This window comes from Rhinopithecus roxellana, chromosome 2, assembly GCF_007565055.1.
Source record: "Rhinopithecus roxellana isolate Shanxi Qingling chromosome 2, ASM756505v1, whole genome shotgun sequence".
Classification (NCBI taxonomy): Eukaryota; Metazoa; Chordata; class Mammalia; order Primates; family Cercopithecidae; genus Rhinopithecus; species Rhinopithecus roxellana.
The window spans coordinates 77,287,453-77,293,587 of NC_044550.1; positions in this window are offsets into that span (position 1 = coordinate 77,287,453).

A 6,135-nucleotide genomic window follows, 5' to 3' on the forward strand; every position below is an offset into this window, starting at 1 on the left:
ATCAGTTCTCTGTATTTCCTGTTAAATTGATAACTTATGGGCTTGATCAAGTCAGGCTTCAATTTTTTTTAATCAGACTTTCACAGGTGATGGTATATTCATTTTCCATTAGAAAGTAAATGATATCTGTCTCTCTTTGTGATGTTAGTAACATTGATGCTCAGTGTTTAGATAACTGTTTCTAGTAATCTTTTTAACTATACCCCTCCCCCTAGGGCCTTTTAATACATTTTCTTAATGAAACTCTTTCCCTATGAGATTGTCTTTTGCCATACTTGGAAAATGTTTATTTCTTCAAACATTTTTCAGTACAATACTATTTTTCCTTTCTTTCTGGGACTCTGATGACTCAAATGTTAGATCTTTTTTGGCCCTCAGATTCCTGAGGTTTTGTTCATTTTTTGTTTCAATAATTTTTCTCTCTGTTGTTCAGATTGGATAATTTCTACTGAAATTATCAAATTCACTAAATCCTCTTTCATCTCCATCCTGCCACTGATTCTTTGTAGACAGTTTTAAATTTCATTAAAATTTAAAAATGTAATTAAATAATTATATTATTTTTCAGTTTAAAAATTTCCATTTGGTTTTTATTTATATCTTCTATTTATGTTATTCATACTTTCAATTATCATTTCTATCTTGGGATTTTTCATGATTGCTTACACAGGTATTTTTGTAATAGCTGCTTAAAATCATTTGCAGATAATTTTAACATTTGTGTTATCTCACTGTTGGTATTTGTTGTTACTCTCACAGGAAATGAGATTTGTATGGTTCTTCATAAGCAGAATAATTGTGAATTAGATCCTGAATATTTTGACTATTATGTTATAAGCCCCTGGGTCCTGTTTAAATCCCATGGAGAATGTTGATATTTTTAATTTAGTAGAAACATGAGTTGGTTATGTTGAGGCTCCAAGTTCCAACCCACCTTCTTTGGGTGGTGGTTCTAAAGTAATTTCAATTTGCAGTCTTTGCAGTTATTTATTTTTATTTAATTCTAGCAATCCTAATAACAGTTCAGTAAAGCAGGTATTATGATACTCATTTTACAAATAAAAAGATAGGTTTGATTTCAGACTATATCACTAGCTTTATGATATTGGACAAGACTGTCTTTGATCCTTTATTTCCTACCTGTAAAATGGAATTGATAATACATAGCTGACTGGATGGTTTGAGGACTAAGTATAAAACAATACATGTAGCATATCTAAGACATTGTAGACTCTGAAAAAATCATGGCTAGTTGTTGACGGTTAATACTGAGTGTCAACTTGATTGGATTGAAGAATGCAAAGCATTGATCCTGGGTGTGTCTGTGAGGGTGTTGCCAAAGGAGATTAACATTTGAGTCAGTGGGCTGGGGAAGGCAGACCCACCCTTAATCTTGGTGGGCACCATCTAATCAGCTGCCAGTGTGGCCAGGATATAAAGCAGGCAGAAAAACGTGAAAAGGCTAGATTGGCTTAGCCTTCCAGCCTACATCTTTCTCCCATGTTGGATGCTTCCTGTCCTCGAACATTGGACTCCAAGTTCTTCAGTTTTTGGGACTTGGACTGGCTTCCTTTCGCCTCAGCTTGCAGACAGCCTATTGTGGGACTTGTGATTGTGTGAGTTAATACTACTTAATAAATTCCCCTTTACACACACATATATATAATAGGATATATATATTCTACATATATATATATATCCTATTAGTTCTGTCTCTCTAGAGAACCCTAATACACTAGTCTTCTCATTTGTTAAAAACAATCAATTTTATTGAGGAAAAATTACTATCAAATGCACACATTTTAAGTTATGGAAGATGACTTTTGACATTCACATACACTGTGTAACCACCACATCAATCAGTCAAGATATTATAGGACATTTCCATTGCCCCAAACAGTCCCATCATGCTCCTTTGAGTCAGCCCTCCTCTCAGCTTCCACCCCAGGCAATCACTGATCTGATTTCTGTCACAACTGATAAGGTTTATCTGCTCTAGAACTTTACATTAAGAAAACAATAAAGTCTGTACTTTTTGTATCTGGTTATTTTCATTCAACATAAATATTTTAGATTCATCTATTACCAACAGTTTGTTCTTATGCATATCTCAGAAATTTATTCCTTTCTAATTGCTTGCTAGTATTTCAGTATTTTTGGAATGTTTTCCTATTGATTGAAATAGCTCTTAGATATTCTGAATTCAAGTCATTTGTTAACGTATTGTGACTATTGTTTTTCTCAAGCCTGTGAATTATCTTTTCATTTTCATTATGATGTCTTATAGAGAGCAGAAAACCTCAACTTTTATGAAGTTCAATTATTTAAAATTTTTTATTGTTTTTTGTGACCTGTCTCAAAAAATTTGGCCAACACCAAGGGGATGAAGGTTTTCTTCTCTGTCTTCTTCCAGAAGATTTACAATTTTGGATTTTATGTTTTAGACTCTGGTCCATTTTGAATGAACATTTCTGTGTATGCTGTGAGGTAGAGCTTGATATTCATTTTTCCTGCATATTGATATCAACTTGTTCCAGCAACACTTGTTGAAAATAATAATCTATCTATTCCCATGGAATTACCTCGGTATCACTGTGAAAACCTAAATTATCAAATTTATTGCCATAAGATTTTTCATAATATTCCTTTTAATGTCTTCAGTATCTATAATATGTCCCTGCTTTTATTCTTGATATTGGTTATTTGTGGTGTCCCCTCTCCTTTTTCTTTTCTGGATAAGTCTGCCTACAGTTTTAACATTTATTATTCCTTTAAAAGAACCACCTTTTTGTTTTACTATTTTTTCTATTGTTTTATGATTTTCAATAGGATTGATTTTTTGCTCTATATTATTTCCTCCCATGTGCTTGCTTCGAGTTTAATTTATTCTTCTTTTCCTAGTATCTTAAAATGAATGCTTAGATTCTGGATTTGAAACCTTGTTTTCTCATATAAGCATTTAATGGTAAAAAAAAAAAATTCCCTCTAAGCACTACTTTAGCTGTATCCCACAACTTTTGATATGTTTACATTTTAGTTTAAAATTACTTTATAATTTTTGTGTGTGTGACTTCCCCTGTGACCCATGGTTTGTTTAGAAGTACATAGTTAGATTTCTAACTATTTGGGGATTTACAAATATCTTTCTGTTACTGATTTCTAGCTTAATTTCTTTCTGGGTAGAGACAATAATTTTTATTATTTCAATTATTTTAAATTTGCTGAGATTTGTTTGATGATACACAGTGGAGTCTATTTTGATGAATGTTCCAAGTGCACTGGAAAAGAAAGTGTGTTCTTCAGTCATTGGGTGGAATGTTCTACAAACGTCCATTAGATCAAGTTGGCTGATAGGATTGTTCAGGTCTTCTATATCAATAGTTCAGAAATTTGCCAGGCTTTTTTCAAAATCAGCTTCTTAGCTTTCAAAAATACTAATGCCTGTATCTCACTCCTTAAGATTGTAATTTATTTTGAGGTGTGGTCTGTTCACTAGAATAATTAAAAGACTCCCAGGTGATTCTAATATACTGAAAAGTTTGGGACCTGAGTTCTGTATACTTAGATTTTCTGTATACTTGTTTTACAAATTGCAGAGCAGGAAGTAATGAACTGTTTGAATTCAATTAATTTTTGATTCATTGCTATTTTATAGCACTGTGGTTAGGATTTTGCATCTTCTTGATGAACATGCCCCTTTATCTAATTGTTTTAATGTTATTTTACCTAATTATTAGTGAAGGTAAACATTTTTAAAAAAATCTTTCTGGCCATTGAGTTTTCCTCTTCTGTAAGTGGCCTACTTATGTTATTTGAATATATTTATCTTGAGTTGTCTTTTTCTTAATTGATGTGTCTGAATTCTTTATATTTTCAGAATTTTACTATATTCTGCCAACCTATGGCTTGTTTTTAACTTGATTAGAGATGGCTTCTCTTCTGTTTGTAAAACTTCTAAATTTTAAAATAATCAATATTTTACATCTTTCCTTAATGAATCATGCTGTTTCTTCCCTATGGTGATGTCATAAAGACATACGCTTTTCTTCTAAAAGTTTAGAGTTTTGTTTCTCACATTTTGGGTCATTATTTCATTTGGAATTTAGTTTTATTTCTGTTGTATCAGGATCGAATTTCTCATTTTTATATAAATAGCCAATTTAACTAGAACCAATAAAATTTGTGTCTTCTATATTCTACGAACAGTTACTGTACTAATTTACACTCCCAACAGTAATGAATAATAGTTTTTCCTACAACCTTAGAAACAGTTATTCCTCACCAGACATCTTTATTATATACCAAATTCCAAGTATCCTTTTTGTTTTTTCGAATTTTTTGTCTATTCTTATGTCAATACCACTTTTTAAAAAGTTGCTTTAAAATATAATTACCATATGATTCAGCACAAATTAATGCACACTTCTGGGTGTATATCCAAAAGAACTGAAAAGAGGGTCTCAAAGAGACATTTGCACACCCATGTCCACAGCAGTATTATTCACAATAGCCAAAAGGAGGAAGCAACCTAAGTGTCCACTGATAGATGAATAAACAAAATGTGGTATAACACACATAATAAATGATATATAGAACTGTTCAGCCTTAAAAAGGAAGTTCTGCAATATACTATAACATGGATGAACCCTGAGGCATTATGCTAAATGAAATTAAGCCAGTCACAAAAGGGCAAATTCTGTATCATTCCACTCACGTGAGGTACCTAGAGTAGTCAAACTGATAAACAGAAAGTAAGATGATTACTGCCAGAGGATGAGGGGAGTAGGAAATGGAGAGTTGCTGTTTAATAGGTATAGAGTTTTAGTTTGGCAAGATGAAAAGAGAGATTGGTTCTGGAGATTGGTTGAACAACGATGTGGAATGTATCTGATACTACCAAGTTACAAATGGTTAAGATGGTAAATTTTATTCTATGTATATTTCACTACAATTAAAAACACTTAAAAATACTATTCTAGCAAAAAGTAGTTTTAATAGTTTCTCTTGATCTTTGGTGTCCTGCAATTTCACCATTACATAGAATTCTTTATATCAATCCTGCTCAAGAATAAGTACTTCTTGAAACTGAAAATTCAAATAATCCACAAGCTTGAAAAATTCTTAGTTATTACTCTTTGAATACTGCCTGCATCCATTCTCTCTAGTCTCTCTTTTTTGGCACTCCTATGAGATTTATGTTGGAGTTTTTTCATTTATTTAGCTCCTACACTGCATTCTAGTAAATGTCCTCAAATTGCGTATTGTAGTCTCAGCCAAATGTACAGTTCTCAAAACACTGAATGGAAGATCTCTTTATATAGCTCTTAAAATGATTAAGGCGATGTGTCAGCAAACTATGCCAGAAGTAAAAAGTCAAGAAACAGGGAGACATAAGGCTTGTCTCTACAGTTCAGGAGACTGTGCCAAAGCCAAAATAATAATGCATTGCTGTGAATGTCTGCTTTGTACTCAACGAATATTAAAGCAGGATGCCTCTTTGTGTCAAGTGCTAGATTACGATGAGCAGTGTCACGAAGAACACTCTACACCTGATACCGTATGTGTGACCTTGAGGAAGAAAGGTATTCACCCTCAGGCTTCCTTTCTGTGGGTTGCTGTGAGGCTCCAACGGGGTAAGGTGAGCAAAAATGCTATGCCTCAGTACCACTAAGGTATTTTCTTAATTCTAAAATATTAAGTGGCCACGCACTACAGATTTAATAATAGTTTGGGAGGAGGGGCGTGAGGAGAGGTACATTCCACTAGCGCAACTATAAGCTTTCCGATTTCGGAAATAAGAAAATATGAAAAAGTCTACTTTTAGAATGGAGGAACCACGGTGTCGCGTTGACTTTCTCTGCTCGGTTCGCAAACGCTCTTTTCTTGAACTTGAATGACTTCTCTGTCGCTCATACCAACCTCTCTCCTGATTTTCCACACTGGGATTCTCACTCCAGCTCTCAAGGTTTCCTAAGCGACACTACGAGCCGCTTCACCAGGGCGTTGTAGCTTCCTTCTTTACTGTCATTGGCTGTCGCTCTCCCAGGTCCCGCCCACAGCGACCTCAATCCTGATTGGATGTCAGTGTCCTTTTGTGATGGCAAAGCTGGATCCCGGTGCTTTGAGATTGGACGA